At 34.7% G+C, this 26,111-nt stretch overlaps 1 long non-coding RNA gene across 4 annotated transcripts in view; it reads right to left on the bottom strand.

The window, feature by feature from the left end:
• The window catches only part of LOC132357290 (uncharacterized), a 927,280-nt gene that overhangs the window by 454,259 nt on the left and 446,910 nt on the right, over positions 1-26,111 (bottom strand). The gene's annotated exons all lie outside the window — the stretch shown is intronic.

The raw sequence follows: 26,111 nt of genomic DNA, 5'->3' as shown, positions 1-26,111 counted from the left end.
TGATGATGCCCATTCTAACCAATGTTCATTGCAGCACTATTTACAATAGCCAGGTCATGGAAGCAACCTAAATGCCCATCGACAGGCGAATGGATAAAGAAGATGTTGTACATATATACAATGGAATATTACTCAGCCATAAAAAGAAACGAAGTTGAGTTATTTGTAGTGAGGTGGATGGACCTAGAGACTGTCATACAGAGTGAAGTAAGTCAGAAAGAGAAAAACAAATATTGCATATTAACGCATATATGTGGAACTTAGAAAAATGGTACAGACAAACTGGTTTGCAGGGCAGAAATAGAGATGTAGATCTGTAGATCTCCACAGATGTAGAGAACAAACGTATGGACACCAAGGGGGGAAAGTGGCAGGGGTGGTGGTGGTGGTGGTGGTGGTGGGATGAATTGGGAGATTGGGATTGACATGTATACACTAATATGTATAAAATGGATAACTAATAAGAACCTGCTGTATAAAAAAATAAACAAAATAAAATTCAAAAATTCAAATAAATAAATAAAAATAAAACAGCGGTTGATTAGGGGATTCTTGCTCACTCATGGGGGTGGGGGGTATTGTAATTATAATTGGAATGCGGGGCGAGCCTTCGGCAGCAGCAGAGGCAGGAGTGACGTTGCAACAGCCTGAGGCACGCCGTGTGTTCTCCTGGGGAAGTTGTCCCTGGATCACGGGACCCTGGCAGTGGCGGGCTGCACAGGCTCCCTGGTGGGGGGGGGGCATGTGGAGAGTGACCTGTGCTTCCACTCAGGCTTCTTGGTGGCTGCAGGAGCAGCGTTAGCGTTTCATGCCCGTCTCTGGGGTACGAGCTGAGAGCCGCAGCTCGCTCCCGTCTCTGGAGCTCCTTTAGGCGGTCCTCTGCCCTCTGTGGGCAGACAGGGAAGGAATCCCCTCTCTTCGCGCACCCCGAAACAATGGTCTCTTGCTTCTTCGGCAGCTCCAGACTTCTTCCCGGACTCCCTCCCGGCTAGCTGTGGCGCACTAGCCCCCTTCAGGCTGTGTTCACGCCGCCAACCCCAGTCCTCTCCCTGGGATCTGACCTCTGAAGCCCGAGCCTCAGCTCCCAGCCCCGCCCGCCCCGGCGGGGGAGCAGACAAGGATCTCGGGCTGGTGAGTGCTGGTCGGCACCGATCCTCTGTGCGGGAATCTCTCCGCTTTGCCCTCCGCACCCCTGTGGCTGCGCTCTCCTCCGTGGCTCCGAAGCTTCCCCCTCTGCCACCCGCAGTCTCCGCCCGCGAAGGGGCTCCTAGTGCGTGGAAACCTTTCCTCCTTCACGGCTCCCTCCCACTGGCGCGGGTCCCGTCCCTATTCTTTTGTCTCTGTTGTTTCTTTTTTCTTTTGCCCTACCCAGGTACGTGGGGAGTTTCTTGCCTTTGGGGAGGTCTGAGGTCTTCTGCCAGCGTTCAGTGGGTGTTCTGTAGGCGTTGTTCCACATGTAGATGTATTTCTGATGTATTTGTGGGGAGGAAGGTGATCTCCACGTCTCACTCCTCCACCATCTTGAAGGTTCCCCCCCCCCCAAGATATACAAATTTTAAATAAGATATTTTAATAAGATACTAAGAATGTAAGAACATCAGTATATTTTAAAAGTGGCTTATGGTTAAACTGGATTTCTACTGGGAATTTAAGAATGGTTTATCATTTTAAAATATACTACTTTTAATTACTACATTAACAGGTTAAAGGAGAAAATTGTATGATTGTATCAAAAGATTTGAAACAATTGATTAAATTACACATCCTTTCATGATAAAAACTCTCACCAAACTACAGATTTAGGAAAGATTTTTTAACTTAATAGTGTGTCAATAAGTTTCTTACAACATTTTGTCTAATTGTGAAATATTAAAAACAACCCCTTAATTTCAAAGATGTATTCTATACTGCCTCTATTCACCACTGAAATGGAGGTACTAGAAAGTCTAATAAGAAAACTTCAGAATTAAATTAAACTTATAAGGAACAGAAGAAGCAAAACATCCATTATTCACTGTCCATATAATTGTTTACATATCAAATCGGAAGAACAGGAATACGAACGATGACTGTTATTAAAAGAGTTAATATTTCACAAAATCAACATAAAAGCAATTGCTCAAATTCAAAACACTGACAATACAAATTGCTGGTGAGGATACAGAACAATAGCTCTCATCCATTGCTGGCAAGAATGCAAAATGGTACAGCCACTTTGGAAGATAGTTTGTCAGTTCCTTAAAAAACTAAATATATTCTTATGATATGGTCCAGCAATAGTGTTCTTTGGAATTTACCCAAATGTGTAAAGGCACAAGCCTTTAGATGGGAGTAGCTTAGTGAAGTTAGAAACCAGCAATGAAGCCAAAATGGTTGGAGTGGAGTAAGAGTTATGAGATTTTCAATAATGCTTTTATCAGTGACACCTTATGTCACTGATATTAAAAAAAGTATTATACCATGTATATAATTTTAAAAGCCTCATAGACATCTTTATATATAAAGATACATAGTCATTACACTCACACATACACAAATACACACAATTTTTGGCTACATATATGTGTACTGAAAATAGAAAAAAAAGAGTGGCCATATTACTACAAAACCGCAGTAGTGGTTGATTTTTGAAAATGAAGGAGAGAATGGAGTTAAAGAGGCATATGTAGGCTTAAAATCAATCTCTTTGGTTTAGTTTCTAAAAAAAAAATAAGAAGAGAAAAAGATTGATCAAATATGGCACAATATTAAGCTTTGACAAACTGTGTGGTAGATGTATGGTTATATACATTGTATTGTTTACTATAAGTTTCTGTGTACTTATTTCATAATAAATAATAAAACAAATTTATAGTGAAGAAATGGAGACCAAACATACCATTTTGCCATTAAAGGGAGCAGAGAATAGGATGATAGCTGAAGGAGGAAGAAGGGTCAAAAGAAATTTACTTATTTTGTTACTTTAAACCTGGAGTTAATAGAGCATATTAAGTTGAATGATCCAATAGTAAATGAGAGATTGATGATGCAATAGGAAGAGAAGGAATAATTGAAAAGCAAATTTCCCTAGAAGATGTAACAGAAGAGGATGTAGAGCACATTTGGAGGAGCTGGCCTTCGATGGAAGCATAGTTCATTTTCTCTGTCTTATAGCACTTTGTAAAAAATTATGACTCATTTTTCTTTGTTCCATAATGCCCAGCATTCTATAGCCTGCTTAAAGTTCTGAAATTGGCTTAAGTTTACAAAGTTCTGCCTTGTATCATTAGAGATGTAATGCAGCTTGAAAGTGCATTCTCCAAGGTTCCAGTTTGGTTCCCTCCACAGCTGTCTGGATCAACTGGAACGAAAGGTTGCAACCTGATTACTGTGCCAAATACTCAAGGCAGTTTGATTTTTTCTGATGGAAGTGATTTCCCACACTCTCTGGAAACACATGGCGTATTCTCAGTAGCCTGGCATTATGTTTAAATATCCACTGCATGATATTGTGTGACACATTCTCTTCTGCTCAGTCTTGAGAAGCAGAAGGCAAAAAGAGGATCATCAAAAACCAAGCACCATTGAAGATGTCACTTTCTAAGACAAACACTGTATGATCTCATTTATATGTAAAATCTAAAGCAAACAAACGAACAAACAAGCACTCTGGGCCAAGCCCTTGAAGAATAGCCACAGGGAATCCTTGTGAGCACATTAAGAACTGTTTCTTTGTTTGTAATAGTTTGTGATTATTATGGCTGCAAGCCCTGTTGGCTTTCAGAGCTATGTGTTTTGGGGATCTATCCCGCAGGTGGAATTCTTAAAAGTTGGGGCACTAGATGTTTGATCCAAGCTTTTTGCTCCTCAGGAAGAAGCTGGGAGTCATGAGTTCCCTACTGATTGTACGTAGCTGTGCTGGGAGTAGGGTTTATGGTGAGAGTGTGTCTCAGCTTTTCTTACCCATATCATTGTGGTATATTCTCATTTGCCTGGTGTGTAGAAGTCACTCAGCTGGTTTCTAGATTTCTTTCAGAAGGAATTGTTCTGTTTGTAGCTGGAGATTTGGTGTCTTTATAAAGGAGGTGAGTTCAAGAGCCTCCTACGTTGCCACTTGGACCAGAGCTCAATCTCTTATTGTCTTAACCATCTTTAAAGTATAAGACATTTCATATATAATAATACAGGGATTTTCATTTTGCAATGAAACATAAAAAATACACCCTTTGCCTACTGCTGCATTATCTTACCTAATGATTTGCGAAAAAAAACAAAAGAAGAAAAAGAAGAAGGAGGAGGAGAAAGAGAAGAAGGAGGAGGAGAAGGGAAAAAAAAAAAAATCCTGCACCACAATTTCCAGAGTAACATTAGAGAAAGGGGATATCTCCATTTTTCCTCGTATGTCTATCTCAAAAAATGATTCAATTGTCTTTTAAGTTAAGCATTTCTGTCTACAGCATGAATCACAAACTTTCGAAGTCTGCTCATTCTCTGTGTCAGAAAATCAATTTTTATAATATGATGCTCTGGGAATGAAATTAATTTCATTGTCTAAAATCACCCTTTTAAATTTACATAAGACAAGAGGTAAACTTCACTGGAAACTTTTTTTCCCCCTGAATGAGAAGATATGCTGTATTCCCAACTTTGCTAATGAGCTACTACTAGAAAGTAAGCACATTTATTCTCATTGCAAGTGGGAAATCAGTTCTTTTCTTCAGCTAATTAACTCATCTATCTCTAAAATTTTGATGGTTGATTTAGTAAACATGCTGTTGATTTTGTCCAAACATTATATTTTAAACTAAATGAACCAGTTTCGGCCTCAACATGATGCCGTTTGGTTGGAAAAATAACAATAACAACAAATACAATAGATTTATCTGTCCTTATTTTTGGTTACATGTTTTAGCAAAAATGAGAATGTTTAGGCCAAAGTGAGAATGCTAACATAGTTATAAATTTTAGGTGCTATATTTGAACGCCAGGATTTCATTTTTAAATTTCAAAGAGCCTCAAAACAAGATTCCTATTTTATTTTACAAACGATTGAATTTTTAAAAGGAATTCTCTGTAGAATTAAAAAGTGAATTTTTAATTGTGTTTAACCCTAAGTAAATTGTTCTTTAAGTTTTATATATGTTTAGATTTCTTTTTAAATTTCAGCTCTTTTAATATCCTGGATTAAAAGTCCATATATTTTAAAGAAAAAGTCGTATTGAAGTTTGTTTTTAATTAATGTGCAAATGTCCCAAATATCTGAAGCCATAAAAATCTGCTAATAATCAAAGTTAGAAAAAATACATTTATTTATAATTATGTTTACGTTTCTTTATATGCTGTCACATTTTGTCCTCACTCATGCATCCTTTCTGAAACCATATACCATATCTATTCGACAAATAAAATATGAGCGCTTTTAAGATTATGAAAGTTAGCATACCAGTTCCAATATTGAAGGTGAACACTATATTATCATTTATAATATTAACACTAGAAATGCCCCTTTTCATTATGCAAAGTTCTTACAGAAAGGAAATAATAACTCGGGATTTATCTAAGCTACAATATTTCATATAAAGTCTGATTTAAATGTACTCTATAGAAAATAAAATTCATGCAGGCTTATTCATTCTAGTGTACAGTTGACCCTTGGCCAATGTGGAGCTTAGGGACGCCGACCCTCATGCAGTCAAAAACCCAAGTATAACTTTACAATTGGCCCTCTATATCTACAGTTCTGCATCAGTGGATTCAACAAACTGTGGATTAGTGCAGTGCATATTCATTGAAAAAAATTCGCTTATAAGTGGATTGGCGCAGTTTAAACCATGTTGTTCAAAGGTCAACTGTAATGTTATCTCTACCCTGAGTTGTCAATAGTATAAAGGAATTATAGCAATCAATAATAGCTATCCATATGGACTTTCATGGATTTGATATTAACTAGCTGAGTGAACTTGAATAAGTCAGCCTTTCTGATGCTGAGTTTATCTATGCAGCACTAAGGTTCCATGATTCCATGAAAAAAAAACACAAAAATATAAGATAGCTATATCCTGCTTGAAGAAAACATAACAACATACAAATGAAAATTATAAAAGATTTAAATTACAGAGAAGTCGTATACATAAGCTTTTCATTTTATCAAAAAATGTACTGCTAGTTTCAAATTTAGTGATAGTTTAAACATGATCTCTTGTGGTGCAGCTCAATGTTTACACATCATTCATACAATATAGAGAGGATAGAATATAGTGGCTCTCTAGTTGAGCTTGCTTAGGAGAAGCCAGAGATATTTAAACCTGAAACAGTAGGAGATATTTGTCATAATATCCCCATTAGGTGTCATAGAACATCAAAGGTTATTAAAAACCTCCTATGTACCACAGACTGGTCAACCGAAGCACTTTTAAAAGCACACACACATACAAAAAAACAGTAAATGTAAATTCTGTTTAGGAGAAAGAGGAGATAATTAACACTAAATTGGGAAGTTGAAATATTATTTTTGAGAGAAACAATATTTTCTCCCTGAGTTCTTCTAGCAAAATTGTTGCATCCAGAATGTGTGCTATATTTAACATTTTGCTGCAAGTACTCATATAATACCACTATGTAGCATGGAATTTCCTTTTCAGATGTGGAAATGTAAATACAGAATTGCTAATGACAAAATGGCATACCAAGGTAACCCAGCAAAGGTCACTCATTTTCCCATTTTATGGATAAAAAACTGAGATTAGAAAATATTTTTAGATCACATATCTGATAAAGGATTTATATCCAGAATATATAAAGAACACTCACAATTTAATAAGATTACAAACAAACAAATTTTGAAAAATGGAAAAAGGATCTGAATAGACATTTCTCCAAAGAAGATGTGCTAATGGAAAATTAGCATATGAAAAGATAATCCATGTCCTTATCCTCAGGGAAATGCAAATCCAAACCACAATGAGATACCACTTCACAACCACTAGGATAGCTGTACAGTAATAAAAAAGACTGATAATAAAAAGTATTGATAAGGATGTGGAGAAACCAGAATCCTCACATTTCACTGGTGGGAAAGTACAGTGGTTCACCTGCTTTAGAAAACAGTCTGGCAGTTCCTCAAAATGTTAAACATAGAGTTGCCATATGATCCAGCAATTACACTTCTACTCCTAAGTATATACCTAAAATAAATGAAAGTGTCTGCACAAAGACTTGTGCATGACTGTTCATAGCAGCATTATTCATAATAGCCAAAAGTAGAAAGAATTCAAAAGTCCTTCAACTCGAAAATGGATAAATAAAATTTGGTATAGCCATACAATGGAATATTATTCATCCATACAAAGGAATGAAGTACTGCTACATACTACAATATGGTTAAACCTTGAAGACGTTACACTTAGTGAAATAATTCAGACATAAAAAAACACATAGTGTATAATTTCATTTGTATGAAATGTCCAGAAAAGACAAATCCATAGAAGCAGATACAAGATCAGTGATTTTCTAAAGGTGGGAGTAGGGATTAATGGCAAAATGGGATAACAAAAATATTCTAAAACAAATTGTATTGATGATTGAACAACTCTGTAAATTTACTCAAAATCTTTGAATTGAGCATTTACAATGGCTGAATATTATGGTGGGTAAATTAGACCTCAGTAGAGAGTTTTATATATAATATTTTTAAAATATTTTTAATATATTTTATATACACTATTTATATTTAAATTTTTTTACAGTATATATATATATATAATAATTTTTAAACAGCTGCAAAATTCTTTCACCCTCTGCTCAGTATGCTGCATAAACCAATGGTACATCAGAAATGCAAAGAACGATGTTTTTGGCACTCTACAATAGAGTGAGTGTATTGCTTGAAACCTTGGTGAAATTTGACATTTTTCTTCTTCATAAAATTATGCACAGAATTTTGAAGCCTCAAAAGTACTGTTGGAAGTAAATTGAAGAAAATTTCTACTTGCCTATAGATCAGAGAAGCAATTTCTTATTGCTTCCAAAAGAATTTAGCTAAAACATGAACAATTACTGTCAAATACAAATAATCCACACTTGAAAGCTGTTGTTCTAAACAGTTCAAGCCTAGAGAAGATATTGACAATCACAATCTCCAAATAAAAGCTGTTGCTCAGTGATTCTATTATGAGGAATAAAGTTAAATAACTGAGAATAAATTACTTAAATGTTATTTCAAGTAATTTTGCATGACTCAAGTTGATTAGCTAATAAAAGGAATTGTGCCAATGAAAGGTTTCAGTCCAGTAGATTTCACAACTTCAGATCAGAGAATCTCTAAAAAACCTTTAACTTCATTATCAAAAAACAAATCCCACAGGAATTCATATATTTCCTTTTGGTAAGAGGCTTAAAACATATTAACATTAAATATTAAACATACTTCTCTTCCTTCCTATTACCTACAATGCTAAAGACATAATTCCTTTAAATTGCTTCCAGACTGAATTCTGGAACAACAGTATTTGTATCTCTTCCTGATGTATAAATTACATTTACATGCATACATCAATTAATATGACAATGTAGTGGTTAATAGCACTTTAGAATCTAACAGACCATCACTTATAACTGTACATCCTTTGTACAATTAATTTCACCTCTTTGAACTTCAACTTCCTTATATACAAAATGGAAATCATATTAAGATATAACACATAGAATATTATGATGGCATGTGCTAAGTGCAAGGCATATAAATATTAATTGCAAACTGTAGTCATACCTTATGTATATCTTACCAAACTGTATATCATACATTATATATAATATTACTTCCAATTACACTGTGAGTTATTTATGACAGACAGGAGTTTCAATCATTTATCTGTACCCAAAGGGAATTATTTCCTCTGAGTTCCATTTTACTTATCTAAAATATCCTCACATTTAAAAATATATGATAATATCTGCTTCACAGTGTTATTGTGAGTATTACTTGGAATTACATATGCAAAATGCTTAGGATAGTTCCTTTGATGGAGTAAACACATTGAATTCTTTACTTCTTTGTCTGAATGACTGAGGTAGTCCCTGAAGAACCTGCAAAGTATTGTAACAACCTAAGGCTAAAGCTTAAAGGCAGCAAAATTCCTTAGAATTTGCGGTCATTGTAGCAAGGAAATGACTTGCAAAGTTAACACTAAGAGATGACTGAGGGCTTCTGTTGCCTTTTTAAGCTGAGCACTGATTTAAGTCATTTTGTGTAGCTATTCCTACTAGTCTAAAAACTTGCTTATTTCCAACTGGGTCCTTCAGTTCTCCTTTTATCTCTTTCCAACAGGTTCCTTCAGTTCTCTAGATTAAGGTTTTGCAACAATGGCATTTTTGACATATTGGGCTGGACAGTTCTTTGCTGTGGGGCGCTGTCCTGTGAACTGCAGCATGTTGCTAGTAGCACTCCTCCTAAGTGATGTGACATTCATCCCTAGCCTCCTCTTTTGCCCCAACTCCTTCAACAAGAGTAGAATTTATTTTTGTCCAAAGCATTTTTAATTGGTCAACCCAACAAATATATTTGTTTGGTATTGCGTACTATTTTTCATTTCTTCTAATTATATTCTATACATTCTAATATGCATTAGAAATAAATAAAATTCTATTTGAAGTTGATAGCTCAGAGATGACCTCCGAATTTGGCACTTTTAGTCAAATTGTCATACTATTTGAACATACAGTAGCAATTGTTTGGAGAAGACATGTTATAATGTAGCTGACAGGTAAAGCTCATTCCTTTAACCTTTGTTGATGGTTATAAACAAAATAAAAGAAAACCAGATCAACAAAATTGGAAGATTTATACTTTTAGAAATCAAGGTCTATTATAAATTTATAATAAGTACGAAAATGTAATATTAGTAAAAGTGTATACAAACTAACAAATTGAACAAACTAAAGTCCAGAAACATACCCACACTGTTTCTATATATGGTCATTCGATTTATGCAAAAATGACACTAGAGTGCAGTGATCAAAGGAAGACCTTTTCAGTAAATGGTACTGGGTGAATTAGATTTTCATATAAGAAAAAGTATCTAGATCCCTACCTCACACTATACACAAAAATCAATTCCAAATGGATTGCACATCAAATTTAAAATAAATCCATCTTTGTAAACTTGGAGCAGCCAAAGATTGCTGAAACAGAATCCAAAAAGCATTCATCATGAATAAAACAAAGATAATTTAGACTATATTAAAATTAAGAACTCCTATTTGCCAAAAGTCACCACTAAAAGAGTGAAAAAAACCCTCACAGAAGAGAAGATAGTTACAATACTTATATCCAAGAAAAGACTTCTACCCAGAATATTTGTAGGATACCAATAATGAAAAAGAGAATCCAAGAGAAAAAAATCAACACTAAAACAGGAACTTCACTAAAGAAGATGCACAAATTACTAAGGACCTCAACTACATTACTCAATGAACTACTAATACACATCCATCAGAATCACAAAGTTTGCAAAGAATGATAATACCAAGTATCATGATGTGGAATTAGGACTCTCATATTGCTGGTAGGAGTGAAACTGATACAACCATTTAAGAAAATTTTTTGTCAGTAACTACTAAAATTGAATGGAGGCACACCCAAGACCTAGCAAACACACTCCTAAGTATATATCCAACAGAAATAAGCACATATATTGACCAAAAGACATGTATTAAAATGTTCATAGTAACTCTCTTCATAATAACTACAGACTATAAACAACCCAAATGCTCATTAACAGTAGAATGGAGTGTAGTCACACGGGAATTCTGTACAGCAATAAGAATAAATTACAAATGCATACAACAGTCTGTACGAATCACATATACAAAATTTTGAGTGAAAGCCAGAAACCAAAAAGCTCATTATATATGATTCCATTTATATCACATACAATAACATGCAAGCTGTTAGAAGTCAGGGTTTTTACCCTTGTTGGGGATGTGGGGATTGTGATTAAAAGGGATTATAAGGAGGGCTTCTGGGGTCCTGATAATGTTCTATGTGTTCATCTGTGTGCTCATTACACAGATATGTTCATTTTATGAAAACTTTCCAGTTCTTTTGTATGTTGAATAGACTCCATATAAAGATGGGTGAACATTTACCTCCCTTGCTTCCAATTTTATCTGCAACTCCCGAACCATAAGCCAATAATGCTTTCAGCCAATTATTTGTTTTATCTAGTGCCAAATCTAGTTACCTCCCTCTTAGGTTGCTCAGTTGCCTTGGCACATGGAAAAGATCCACTTTTCTTCTATATCTGCTCACTTGTTTGCTCTATCTCAGTGCTTTGCAAATTTTAATATCCTACCCACATTTCTGTTTACAGCTAAATTCTGTATGTATGATTGGTTTAACCATTTTTGACTGAATATATTAGTTACTATCCTCTTCTCTGAATGTGTCACCTGCCCTCTATATAGGTGATACTACAAATAATAAGGCTGAGTTGTTAAATACAAATAAACTCCAAGGCACAGTGTGTAGTCACCTTTCTTTTATTTATTAATGTAAATAGAAACTTGCATTTGCAGAGTATTTGGAGAAAAGGGTCATAACAAGACACTTTAAATTATATAAATGCAAATGAGTTTTCCAGAGGCTTGTTACATTGTTCTAAAAATATATAATTTTATCAAAGTTTGTCCGTGTGAGAGTCTATTTGTTTCCTATTAATTCTTGGCAGAAACAGAGATAGTCAAAGACTTGGCTTGAGATAATTCCCCATTATTAAATATTTTGTTATCTTTTAATTAGGTGAATTTAACAACATTAGTGAATATTAAGTCTGAATTGCAATATCGTTTTCTGTTTGAAATTCACTGTGCCAAGAATAAAGTTGCGTTAATATAACTGAAACTTATAACTCTAATATTTCCCCTTAAACAAAGTAGAGACACAAAATTATCCTGATGTAATGGTCCAAAAAGTGTATCCATATCTAATGCTCTTCCACTTGGCTCTTGCATTTTATATGGTATAAAATTTGGACTGTGATCTCAGAATTAAATTTAATATGCAGCATGCTGCTCTATTCTCAGAAGAGTGACAAAGAATAAATGCATTTATATAATAGTTACTTCTAACATCCCTGTCTCCCAAAGCATAAACAATATATTCTTGGGCTCCCAGGCTTGGTACTTTTAGTCATTCACTCCAGATATTCCATCAGTCACCAAATTCTGCTCATTCCTCTTTAGGAATATTTCTTTACTTGTATTTCTTTCTAGAACAAGTACCTCAATTCATGCCAAAACACATGCGGTTTCCTTCTCTTGATGTCATGACCATCATTCTATCCATGCTCTGGATCGTAGATGGCTCCTCCCTCTCTGAGTAGACATTTCACCATTTTTAACAATTTCTATTTAAGTTACTTGAGTTACAACACTCCCTCAGCTTCAGTTATTCTAGCTGCCCTTTCTGCTATTATCTTTCCCATTCTCTCCAAAAATCATTCTCATGATTTTGCTTTCCAGTTTCCTCAGATAAACTCTTCCCCTATTTAATAAGAATTTCCTCAATTTGCCTCCTCTATATTTTAAACTTTTTGTCTTCATCCTGCTGCTATTTTGCTCCTATCTCCAAGGATAAGCCTTCCATTTGTGTTCAGCTGGTATAGGGATTCAACATACATGCCAAAGAATTTGGTGCTGCTCCCAGCTCTCACTTAAAAGCTGCTTGACTTTGGGCAAGTCACTTACTCATTCTAACCTCAGTTTCTCTGTTCATAAAATGGGGACATGTGGATACTTAGGTCATTACTTGTTCACCTTACCTCACAGGATTGTCGTGGGAGTCACTTCATTCATTTATTCAATTATTTATTTAGCATCTACTATGTGCCAAGCAGGCACTATCACAAATTCTAGGGATCTATCAATAAGCAAACTGCTTTCATGGAGCTTACTTTCTGGTAAGCCCTGACATAAATACATAAACACACAATTTCAAATGTAATTTCAGATGGTAATATTTGCTCTGAATAAAAATGAACCAGGGTAAGGTGAGACAGTAACCAGGTGTGGCTAGGGAAGGCCTCATACAAGATGGCATTTGAGTACACACCTGAGGGAAGAGGACTTAAGCCATGAGTATACCTTGGAAATGAACATTCCAGGGAAATGAGCAGCGTGCGTAGTAGCACTGAAGTAGGAGATTACTTGGTGTGTTTGGGGAACAACCAGGAGGCCAATGTTGCTAGAATACAGTAAGTAAGGAGCAACAGAGGAAAAAATAGAGAATGAAATCAGAGAAGAAGTAGGTAGGGTAGAACAGGTCCTGTAGAAAGTCTTATAAAACACAACACATGCATAAAAATGTTATGGGTGCAAATGAGTTTAATTTATACAACTAATCACTATTACACCTCTATAGATTTCTATAGATGTGAGCTCTTCAGTTCTGCTGGCACTGCAGGCCTTTTCCCTACCTTTATTAATGTCGCTCTGGTCCAAATTCTCATGCTTGTAAATTGTGGAGATTAATTCTTTGTCAGTTGCTTCATTTGCAAGTATTTTCTCCTACTCTGAGGGTTGTCTTTTCATCCTGTTTATGGTTTCCTTTGCTGTGCAGAAGCTTTTAAGTTTCATTAGGTCCCATTTGTTTATTTTTGTTTTTATTTCCATTTCTCTAGGAGGGGGGTCAAAAAGGATCTTGCTGTGATTTATGTCATAGAGTGTTCTGCCTATGTTTTCCTCTAAGAGTTTTATTGTGTCTGGCCTTACATTTAGGTCTTTAATCCATTTTGACTTTATTTTTGTGTATGGTGTTAAGACGTGTTCTAATTTCATTCTTTTACATGTAGCTGTCCAGTTTTCCCAGAACCACTTTTTGAAGAGGCTGTCTTTTCTCCATTGTATACTCTTGCCTCCTTTATCAAAGATAAGGTGACCATATGTGCATGGGTTAATCTCTGGGCTTTCTATCCTGTTGCATTGATCTATATTTCTGTTTTTGTGCCAGTACCATCCTGTCTTGATTACTGTAGCTTTGTAGTATAGTCTGAAGTCAGGGAACCTGATTCCTCCAACTCCATTTTTCTTTCTCAAGATTGCTTTGATCTCTTGCATTCCTATACACTAATGATGAAAAATCTGAAAGAGAAAGTAAGGAAACACTCCCATGTACCACTGCAACAAAAAGAATAAAATATGTAGGAATAAACCTACCTAAGGAGATAAAAGACCTGTATGCAGAAATCTATAAGACACTGATGAAAGAAATTAAAGATGATACAAACAGATGGAGAGATATACCATGTTCTTGGATTGGAAGAATCAACATTGTGAAAATGACTGTACTACCCAAAGCAATCTACAGATTCAATGCAATCCCTATGAAACTACCAATGGCATTTTTCACAGAACTAGAACAAAAACTTTTACAATTTGTATGGAAACACAAAAGACCCCAAATAGGCAACATAATTCTAAAGAAACCATGGATCACAGAAGAAACCACAACAGAAATTAAAATATATTTTGGATAAATGACAATGTCATTACATAATTTCGAAACCTGTGGTATGTGTCTAATGCTATTCTTATAGAGAAATATATGTCCTTAAATCCATATATTAAAAGATAGGAAACATTGAAAATCTCTGATCAAGAAGTTAGTAATATACCTGGAGAAAGAAAAAAATAAAATTAAAATTTCGGAAAAAATGAAAAAATTCAGCAGAAAGAGATGAAATTAAGCAAGAAGTTAATGAGGAAAAACTTAGCCAAAATTTGGTTATCTGAAAAGAATTATGAAGTTAAAATCCTGGCAAGAATGAGTTAATAAAAGAGAGAGGAAGAGAGAGAAATTGAGAGAGAGAGGGAGAGGAGGCATAAGTAGTCAATATCAAGAATGATAAATGGGATGCTATTGAAGCTGATAATAAATATTTACAGGATATGAAGGACAACTTTATTGGGAAAATTTACATGAAATGTACAGATTCATAGAAAATTACAACATTAAAACTAACACTGTTGGCCATCTGTATGTCTTCTTTGGAAAAATGCCTACTCAGGTCCTCCACTTTGGAAAAATGTCATTTTCCCATTTATAAACTGGGTTGTTTAATTTTTCTTTTTTGAGTTGTAAGGTTATTTATATATTCTGGATATTAATCCCTGATCAGATATGTAATTAGTAAATATTTTCCCCTTTTCATGAGTTGCCTTTTCTCTCTGTTGATAGTGTCCTTTGATGCCTGAAAGTTTTAAATTTTGATGAAGTTCAATTTATCTAGTTTCTCTTTTTTTGCCTGTGCTTTTGTTGTCATATCCAAATCTAATGTCCAATATCATTGCCAAATCCAATGCCATGAAACCTCCTCCTATGTTTTCTTCTAAGAGTTTTATAGTTTTAGCTCTTACATATAGTTCTTTCATCCATTTTGAGTTAATTTTCGTATGCTAATTTTTCCAACTTCATTATTTTGCGTGTTGCTATACAGTTTTCCCAAAATCATTTTTCAGAAACACTGATTTTTCCCCTATTGAATGATCTTGGCTCCTTGTCAAAAATAATTTGACCATAAACGTGAGGGTTTATTTTCTCCAAGGTAGAGAAATCAGCTGCTAATCTTACTGAGGATCCCTTATGTGTAACAAATTTTCTCTTGCTGCTTTCAAGATTCTCTCTCTTTGCATCTTGACAGTTTTATTATAATGTCTCATTATGGGTCCCTCAATTTATTCTTTTTATCTTCAGATTCTTGGATTTGTAGATCCATGTATTTTTTCAAATTTGGTAAGTTTGCAGTCATTATTTATTCAATTATCTCTCTGTCCCTTATTCTCTTCTCCTTCTAGGACTCCTATAATATGTATAATTTTCTGCTTGATGATTTCCTATAAGTTCCTCAAATTCTGTTTACTTTTCTTTTTTCACTGCTCAAACTCAATAATTTCAAATGCCCTCTTTTCAAGTTTGTTAATTCTCTCATCTTCCTCTTTGAGTCTGCTCTTAAACCCCTCTTGTGAATTTTTCAACTCAATTATTGTATTTTTCAGCTCCAGAATTTCTGTTTGGTTCTTTTTTATAATTTGTGTCCCTGTTGACATTCACATTTTGTTCATATATTTTTTCCCTGATTTCCTTTAGTTATTTGTCCTTGTTTTCCTTTAGCTCTTTGAGTATATTTAAGACAGTTGTTTTAAAGGCTTTACCTAGTAATTCCAGTGTCTGTGTTTCTTCAGGGATGGGTTCTGGTGATTTATTTTGTTCTTTTGAATGGGCCATCTGTTACTGTTCTTTCTAAGCCTTGTAATCTTTTGTTGAAAATTTGGCATTTGAAAAAACAACTACCTCTCCCAGTCTTTTCAGACTGGTGGAGAAGACCTTTACTAATTAGCAGGATGTGTTCTGAGTGTTGGGAATAGCCCAGGGTAAAAACATAAGGTTTTCTCCACTCTTTTCTGGTTATGCATACTGCCTAGGGTGTGTGTGTGTGTGTGTGTGTGTGTGTGTGTGTGTGTGTGTGTGTGTGTGTGTGTCTGTCTGTATGTATGTTTCAATTGCCCCTGTATATATGCCTTTAAATATCTTAATTTCCAAAACAGTCTTTCCCTGTCTTCTTCTTTGTACATTAAATGTTTTATTCTCTTACTCTGCTCATAACTTCCTGTCCCAAGCATCCACAGGTCAGCAATCCACTTACAATTTTTATACACCGTGACACCCACCATTGCTTTCTGCACCTTTCACCAGCTTGAGATCCAAACTATGCCATCTTTCCCCATCTGAACTCTGAGTCACACAAGACATAAACCGGTCCTTCAGACAGCCCACAGACAGGTTAGAACATTGCAAATAAGTTCTGCTATGCTCCTACTGGCTCAAGGGAAGAAACTAGGAATTAGTCCACTTTCTCCCAACCGTGTCACACTGCACGAAGGAGGGAGTGGGGACAGGGCAAGTAAGAGTGTCAAAAATTTCCTACTGCTTTGAATATGGCTCTTCTTGATGACTGTTTTCTTGGTTTCTGTAGAACTTTGACTGGTTTCCAGAGTTCCTACAAAGTTATTTTAGTCAGTCACTATTTTTTTGTTGTTGTTTCCATGGGGGAAAACGGGCCTAGAGCTTTTTAGTTCTCCATCTTGCTAACATCACTTACAAAACCTTTAGTAGAGCACTGATAGCAAACCTACACCAACCTCTCAGAGAATAATAAGGAAAGTCAAATTTCTGACTTGTTTTAGGAGGCTAGCTTAACCTTGACAGCAAGCAGACTAGGAATAAAAGGGAATATGCCTAACCTGATAAATTGCAACTACAAAAAATATCTAAAGCAAACAAATGACATCATACAAATGGTAGATTACTGAAAGATTTAACTCTGAGACTGCAAGCAATGCAACGATTCCCACTATATATCTTTTTTCACCATTGTACTGGATATCCTGGTCACTGCAATAGTATAAGAAAATAAAATAAAATGTTAAGTATTGAAAAGGGAAATATTTTTATTCACAGACCAATTATTTTTTATGTAGACAATCTAATAGAAATTCAGAAATATTGTTAGAATAAATAATACAGCAAGGTTGCCAGTACAAGTCAGTATACAGAAATGAAGAAAATGAAATTTATAAAGCATACCACTTACGATTGCTATTACAAATATAAAAAACCTTGGAATAAATTAGAAAGAGATATGCAAGACCTTTAGAATAAAAACTTGCAACTTGATCCCTAGTTTACACCACTTATAAAATATAAAATAATTCAGGAAAATTATAGATATAAATGGTAAAGACAAATCAGTAACACTTATTGATGATAACATAGGAGAATGTGTTCATGACCTCCATATAGACAATTATTTCTTTAATGGTGTACAAGAGGTACTAACTGTTACGGAAAGATTCACAAGTCATTAGAATTAGGAACTTCTGTGAATTAAAAGGCACCATTAAAAATGTGAAAATGCCAAGCACTGAGTGGGAAAATATGTTTGTAACCAACAAAGGTGTTGTAACCAGAGTATACAAGAACTCCCACAAATCAATAAGAAAAAGACAAGCAATAAAAATGGGTCAAAGGCATACACAAACATTTCACAAAGGATGATATCTAAATAGCCAATAAGCACACAAAAAGATGCTCAACTTCTTTAGTCATCAGAGAAACACAAATTAAAATCATGGTTTGATAAAATAGCAGCCAACCAAAATGACAATTATTGGGCAGGATGTGAGCAAAGGGAACTGTAAAACACTGCTCAATGAGGTTGGAAATGGGTGCAACCAATTTTGAACTCTATTTGGTAGTATCTATTAAAACTGAATAGAGTATATCATATAATCCAGCTACTCTATTCTTATGTATGTACTCTACAGAATATAGGCCAAAAACATGTATAAGACGTCCATGATGTGGATCCTTTATTGGACTTGAAGCTTATACAATTTAGGGGATTGTGATCAAGAAAAAAATACAAAATTATTAACATAAGATTAAGTACAGAAATGAATATGTAATTAGAATGATCAAAGATATCACCACAATTACAGTAGGTTTTGGGGTTCAGGTCTATATATTCATAACATCTTTGGATATCTTACCAGAAATGCTTTCACAGAAATATTTCGTAGAATCTGGATTCCCCTCCCTCCATAGAATCCTTTACAAATTGTAATAATTCATAGTCCACACAGAGGCCTTTAAGCTTGAGCTTCATTAACTTCTTGGTAAATCTGCTGATGATTATCATAGCATTATTTAGAAAAGCCAAAGTTGGAAAAAATCCAACTATCCATCAATAGCAGAATGCATAAATTGTGGTATATCCATACAATGGAATACTACACAGCAGTGAAAAATGAACAAATCACTGCTATGTGCAACAACATGAGTATATCCCACAGCCATAATGTTGAGTGATGGAATCTAGACAAAAATGACTACATGCTATATAATTTCATTTCTATATAGTTTAAAAATAGACAAAACTAATGTATGGAAATAGAAATATGGACAGTGGTTTCCTCTGGGGAAGAGAAGAATGCAAAATGCTTGGTAGGTGGCAGAAAGGGAGTTTTTGAGTTGCTCATGATGTTCTATTTTTTGCTCTGGCTAGTGGTTACACAGGTGTGCTCACTTTCTGACAGTCCATCAAGCCATACACTTAGGATTTGTGTACTTTTCTCCTTGTACATTACATTTTAGTAAAAAAAGTATTAAAGATAGCAGATGAAGCCAACATATCATTAGCTTGTTAATGGGAGAATTGAACAATCTTAAAGAAGTGTCACCAAGTTATGAGAACCTCTCCTTACAATACTGATATTCTTGCAAAGGAAACTGGAACAATCCTGAGGACTGCTCAGAATACCATTGTTGCCTAAAGCATCTAAAGGATTCCTGATAAATTCTTGCACTTTTATCACCTTTTATATATGATTCCATTCAAAACCCTATTTGTATTTGAATACTATACTGCCACACATTAAGATTACACTATCTTAACATCATTGCCTGTTTTCTCAGCTTGTTTTCTTGGGTGAAAAAAGGCTTTTCTTTTTTAAAAACGTTTATTTTCATTGTCAGATTATAAAAAACATACATTATCATTTTAGAACAAAAAGTACAAAGACTCAACCCATTTGCAATCTGCTACAAGAACAGCATAATGGGGAAATCTCCTTTAGCCCAGGTTTCAGAATGAGAAGGTACATGGAGTTGAGCCACAGCAGACATACAATGGCCTACATGGAGTATGGAGTATGAGCAAAAGTAAATTTTTTGAAGTAAGAAATTTAGATTTGGGGATTTTTATGTTACATATATTATACAAAACAATTTGTGTTCCTTGTATATATTTGGGGATATATATATATAAAAGTAGAGAGAGTTTCTATAAACAGTGAGTTGGTCTTAACAAGTTGCTTTGAAATATTTTTATTGGAATTTAACTAATTTTGATAAGCTAATTTGAATGCATGGAAATTGTATCTCCCCAGGCTATAGAGGTTCCCTGAAATCCTATATATCATTTGCCATACAAGTAAGTACTGATGAAAGGAATTAACATTGAAAGCTAATAAAAACAAATACCCAAACATGGACTTTTCAAAGTCCATATTCAAGAATTTAAAATAGTATATGATATATTCAATCTGGCATAAAATTGCATATTTTCTACTAACAATATAATTAAGCTACTCCTTCTTCAGCCTAAAATACAGAGCCAATGGCTTCATTTTCTTGCATGAGGACATGCCTTTGAATGAACTTAATTGAAGTATAAGAGATTATCATTACTGATCTTCACAGCATCTTTAATCATGAAGCAATCTATAGAGAATTCACTGACCTTAATTCAAATCTAAGTAATTATATTGTTCCAATAAAATATATTTTAAAAGCATTTGAATTATTATGTAATCATTGTATAGTGGCTTACTCCAATGGATTTTTTAAAAAATTATTAAAATAAAAAATCTTCACTTTTCCCACCCATTATTTTAAAGTGTATGAATATTTAATGAAGAAAGTAAAAATTAAATATTATTACCAAGCTCTCTTCAACTTCCCTGTTGGCTTTCTGTATTGATGACTAACCATGGCCCTGGGTGAAATGCATTATTAAAGCTAAAAAACAAAAATCAGAATTCACTCTATTAGCTCAATTCTCCCAGCTTCCTAGTCAGGTCAGAGAGTAGACTTACTACACTCCAGGGAGAGATACCTCATATAGATTTTTGTGGCGAAATGGTGCTCCATTCTTACATTTCTTAGGAAAATAGACCTCTAAACTTAAAATCCATCAATTCTTTGTGGATCGTTTACAATATTTCCGGGGTTATGGACTGTGTAAGAAAGTATTTTCATGATCTCAGGGAGCTGGCATAGATATTTATTGTTGAGTCCTCTGCTGGGGACCATTGTGACACAGAATTTGACACATTCTGAAATTAATAGGTCCCATCCTTTAGAATCATTCTCCGAAAGAATCATACTTCTTGAAGGAACCAGTTTCCCTAGTCCAGACCATTAGTACATGGTTTGGCATCCCTTATACAATGCTGCCAAATGGGCACTCTACCTCTGCATGAAGACTCCAAGATGTTAATTCATTCCATTATTGAAAACTTTTAATTATTAGACAACACTCCTTCAAGTTGAGCTGAAATCTATCTCCATGTAGTTTTTTTCCCCCCACTAAGCCTGATTATATCCACTGAGGAAAACAGAATAATTGTAATCCCTCTTACACATTACATCCTTCTAAATATGTGAAGAACTTTCCAGTTCCTTTATTCTTAATATACTATGATTTTAAGGTCGTTTTCAATCCTCATTGTTTGTTTCTAAACACATATTGGTTTGTTTTCTCTTCAAAAATAGACTGTAGCAATAAAGAGGGTTTTCGATGTGTGATCTGATCAAGACAGAGTAGAATGAGTACATGACATTGCTCATTCTAAAGTTTTTATTCTGTGAATGAAGTTTTACATCATGTTAGGTTTTCTGACCACCTATGTTCCTCTGTTGATGCATACTGAAGTTATATTACACTAAAACTAGTAAATCTGAATTTTTGGCCGGGGGTGGGGAGTGCTTGCATTTCTGCTCTTTTTTAAGTTCTGTATTGTACAGTTGTGTTTTGTTTTGTTCTGTTTTATATCCCCAAGCATAAACTTTTCATTTTTCCCTGGGAAACATTAACCTCTTAGTTTCCTGATTCTGTAATTTAACATATTAGTTACACTTCCTAGATTTCATTTCCCATTTTCTTCATCAACTACTGATATTATTATCTAATCTGTTGATAAAACAATGTTATATAACAAAATCCCTCTGTGCTCCAGCTAGAAAAAATAACCGTGTTTTGCTAGAAAAAATAACCGTTAGGTTACCAGTCAGAAAACATTGGATTTGAACTTTGTCTAAATCCAGCTAAATAACTATGGATACAATTTTATTTTTCTCTTTGAATTGATGATAGTATTACCTAGCTTGCCTTCTCATAAGATATTTTTAGAAGCAAAGGAGAGATTGTTTAAGAAAAGGCTTTAAAGAGAGTAAAATGCTACATACAGATAAGAGAGGCATTGTTATTAACGCTATATTTTTAACCTACAATAAAAGTCATATTGATTGTTTTTTCAATGAAGTGACCAGCTGTTTGGCATTATGTAGAGAGCTAGTTTATAACTTTATACCACATAACATTGCGTACAAAAATTTATATGCCCTTCTAAATGAGAGCCTATCAAACCCAATAAAACACATGTATTAGAGCACTGAAATAGGATGACAGGAATGATTAATTCTTGCAAAGCAGAAGTACTATGTTGACAAGGTAATGGGAAATTTGCATTTTATTCTTCTTTCATATTTCTAATTTTGAGAATTCTGGTACCTATTCTAAAAGCTTTCCTTCATTCATATTTTTAAATACATGAGGTGTCATTGATCATTCTAATTCATGAAGTGATATTTATTCTGATTACATTTTTAAAAATCATAAATATTTTAAATTCCTAATTTTAACCCTTTCTTAGTTTATATTAGTTTACTCAGTATCACATAAAATGCATACATACACATGTAAGAGGCAGTAAAATGTCAAAAATTTAAAAAGCACTGAGGTGATATTTTTCCAGGTTGGAGATGTTTTAAAATGTGAGGATATCATATAGTGCTGTAAAATACATGTGTGTGTGGTGTTTGTATGTGTGTATCTATGCGGATTTCCACTTGAGAAGTGGTCACACCAATGGTTATATACAAGGAAACTAGTCCTTTTTCAAACAAACAGTGCAGAGTCATTCAAGGATGAACTGCAGAAGTAGATATGCTATGGCTATGTGTGGCACTGAGCAGGGATACTGGCTGCATGAAACGAGGGTAGAGCAAAACACAGAGGGATAGGGGAAGCTCAGTAAGAGCATAGCAAGATCAGCACTTCTAGGCTTAGAACAGACAAAAGCAGCAGAAGGCTGTGGTAAGACAAAAGTACCAGTGTTTTACTGCTGTCTGCTAGAAGGAAAAACTACACAGGAATTCATAGCAGCGCAAGAGTGAGGGGAAAAGGGAAAATATTTTTATAAAGATTTACAGAAAAGGCTAATAACATAATATATTATATTACATAATTAGGCTCATAACAGAATATGACATTGATTAAATTTCAGGGGAGTCTAAAAGCCCCTGTAACATACATACAAAACACATACAAAGCACATAAAAAGAAAAGGGAAAAAAGGCAAATGAGACAAGAATAGAACTATGATCCTTACCCAGTCATCTTCCTCTAAAGAACTGAGGCCCACAGTGATCTAAGAAAACTCCCACATGAATATTTATAATGAGTTGAAATAGTAAACTTACCCACTTACTAAATATGTTTATAATTTATCCATGCTAAGCTTAAAATAATCTCCATTCCCTTTTAGTATGAAATTTCAATTTAAAAGTCCTAATTAGACATTGTGTAGAATGAAAATACCTAAATTTAGTTTGAACTTGTGGACCATCTGTTCACTAGACAGGCTGTCACTGAAATACTTGTACTCCAGCAGACTCAGAAGAGAGAAGGAGGATTTATATATTTATCTCCCTCTTAGAGTATGATTATAGATCATAAATTTTCAAGCATTTTCTCTTCTACCATCCCCTTAAATTTTAGTAGTTTTCAGGAATCCATGTGTAGTTTACACCTCTTCTCACTCTACTCCCCCCGACCCGAGGTCCCCCTCTGGAACATTGAACTGACATTGTCAATGATAACACATCTCCACTGGATATCCCACTGGCACCTAAATGTCAAAAGTCCAAGAACAGTTTCATCAAATTTCTCCACATCTCTCCTAAAGTGTTCACTTGCTCATGTTCTGTATTTGACTTGAGAACCTCCTCACTCGTTCTGTTTCCCAAGCTATCAACTTCAGTGTCATTCTTAACTTTTCTCTTTGCTTTATCCTACAATAAATAGGCCATCCTTTTTGTAGATTTCATCTACAAAATTTCATCTTCTAAATACCTCTCAAATTTGTTCCCTCCTCTTTATAGTTACTGTTACAATCATAATTTGGGCCTTCAACATCACTTGCTATTGTATAAATCTTTAATTGCAATCCCTACCTTCAGAGTCTCCCTTTCTAATACATTTTCTATACTAATGCCAGGGATCTATCTAAAATATGATTGTACTATTCCCTTGTATGAAGTATTTCAATGGAGCCAATCTCCCTAACATGACATACAAAGGCCTCTGCAGTTTAATCAATGCTTAACCCTTCAAGCCTCATCTCCTGCAATTTTTCTATAGGCATCCCATGCCTCCCAAATATGAAATAACTCAATTCTCATACCTCTGGAACATATAAAATTGCTGCTAAAAGGGGCAACAATTTATACCTCTATTATATATAAAGGTACTGCAAATAATAAATACACATTTGTAGACTTTTGGTATACAGAAATTTACAAATCTGTTTAAGGAAGAATATTCAGACTCCTCTCTATATGCTTTATGGTAGGACAGTTCAGTCTCTATTTCCCATAAATATTTCACATATATCTAAGCTATTATTTCTATGGATCCTATTGATTTGTAACTTGTGAGTTCCACACATCTTTTGAGTTTGGGTTCCTGGCCATAGAGCAACTTTTAGGTACATAAAATCGATGGCAGGAGCAGAGATAGTGAATTCTTCTCTCACCACCACTGAAGACCGGATGATTTAGCTGTCCATAGCTACTCTTTTCTGAACACACGTTTGTTCAGAGCTCTTACATGTTGTTCTTAAAAGGGAGACATTAGTTACGGTGCGTGTGAAAATGATTAGGATAAACAGAGACCGAGGTACAAGTTGGCTATCTTTCTAATTTAAAGTGAGAACTCTGCTCACTGTGCATGCACCTCACATGACTTGATGAGATCAGATAGAAGCTGGAAATACAAAGTGGAGGTCTACCAAACCCATCTTGATTAATTTTCATACAATTATCAATAATTATATTTTATTAAAAAAGGAAATTTGGGACAAGTGCTGAATGCACTACATGCTAGAACAATGGATATAAGCCAAGACTGCTTAATATGTATACACCATTGTTTTGTGCACTATGAAAGATAAAAAACAAGTGTAAAATGACATCCCTACCTTCAAGGAAATAACGGTCTCATTAGACAATTAAAATATATTAATAAAAGACAGAGCTACAGAAGACTGAATATAAGAAAAAATGTAAATTGAGTGGTATAGATGGAGGGATTACAATAATTCAATTAAGAGGTTGGATTATTTAAAGAAGGCTTTATGGAAGAGCTAGAACTTGAGTTAATAGGAAACTATTGTCTGTGTGTAATTGAAAGCAATCAGAAAACAGCAACTGAGGTTATGTAGAATCATTATTATTACATGGCACCCATTTTTGTACTAGGGAACAACCTAAGCACATAATGATGAATAAAATGGGTATTACTATTATTTGACCCTTAGCCTTGCCTTACAGATCAAATAACACTGGGATTTCTGCCATGAACATGTATGTCAGCCTACAAAGATCTCACTTTTCTCTGCACCTCAGTTCCTAAATCTGGCCTTATGATTCTGCTCTTATGCTAACCCTGGCCTGACCACAAGAGTCATCTCTGGTTTTCCCAGAAGGAAATCAATAAACCACTCAGGGAGCCTCGCAGTGTCCTTAGGCCACACTGTGAATACTTCACTCACTGACTTCCTGTCTCCTTATATCACACATTAGTTAATGCCTAGACCTCATAAATGGAGCTGACAAGACATTTTTGAACTGGTATCCAAGTTAATCTTTCAAGAAGCATACCATAAACACATTTATACCTGGCCAAGGGAAAGACACCAAAACTAATTACCTAAGGCATGATCTGAGTTAACATGATAGTGAGAAGAGCCCCTCAGACATTTTTATTGCTCTTATTATATTAAATTGATGAGACACCAAAAGGAAAAATAAGTGGGACTACATCAAAGTAAAAAGCTTCTGCACAACAAAAGAAACCATCAACACAATGAAAAGGCAACCTACCGAATGAGAGAAAATATTCACAAATCACATATCTGGTAAGGTATTAACATCCAAAATATATAAAGAACTCATA

This window comes from Balaenoptera ricei, chromosome X (genome assembly GCF_028023285.1).
Source record: "Balaenoptera ricei isolate mBalRic1 chromosome X, mBalRic1.hap2, whole genome shotgun sequence".
NCBI lineage: Eukaryota > Metazoa > Chordata > Mammalia > Artiodactyla > Balaenopteridae > Balaenoptera > Balaenoptera ricei.
This window is presented reverse-complemented; position numbering and strand designations above follow the sequence as displayed.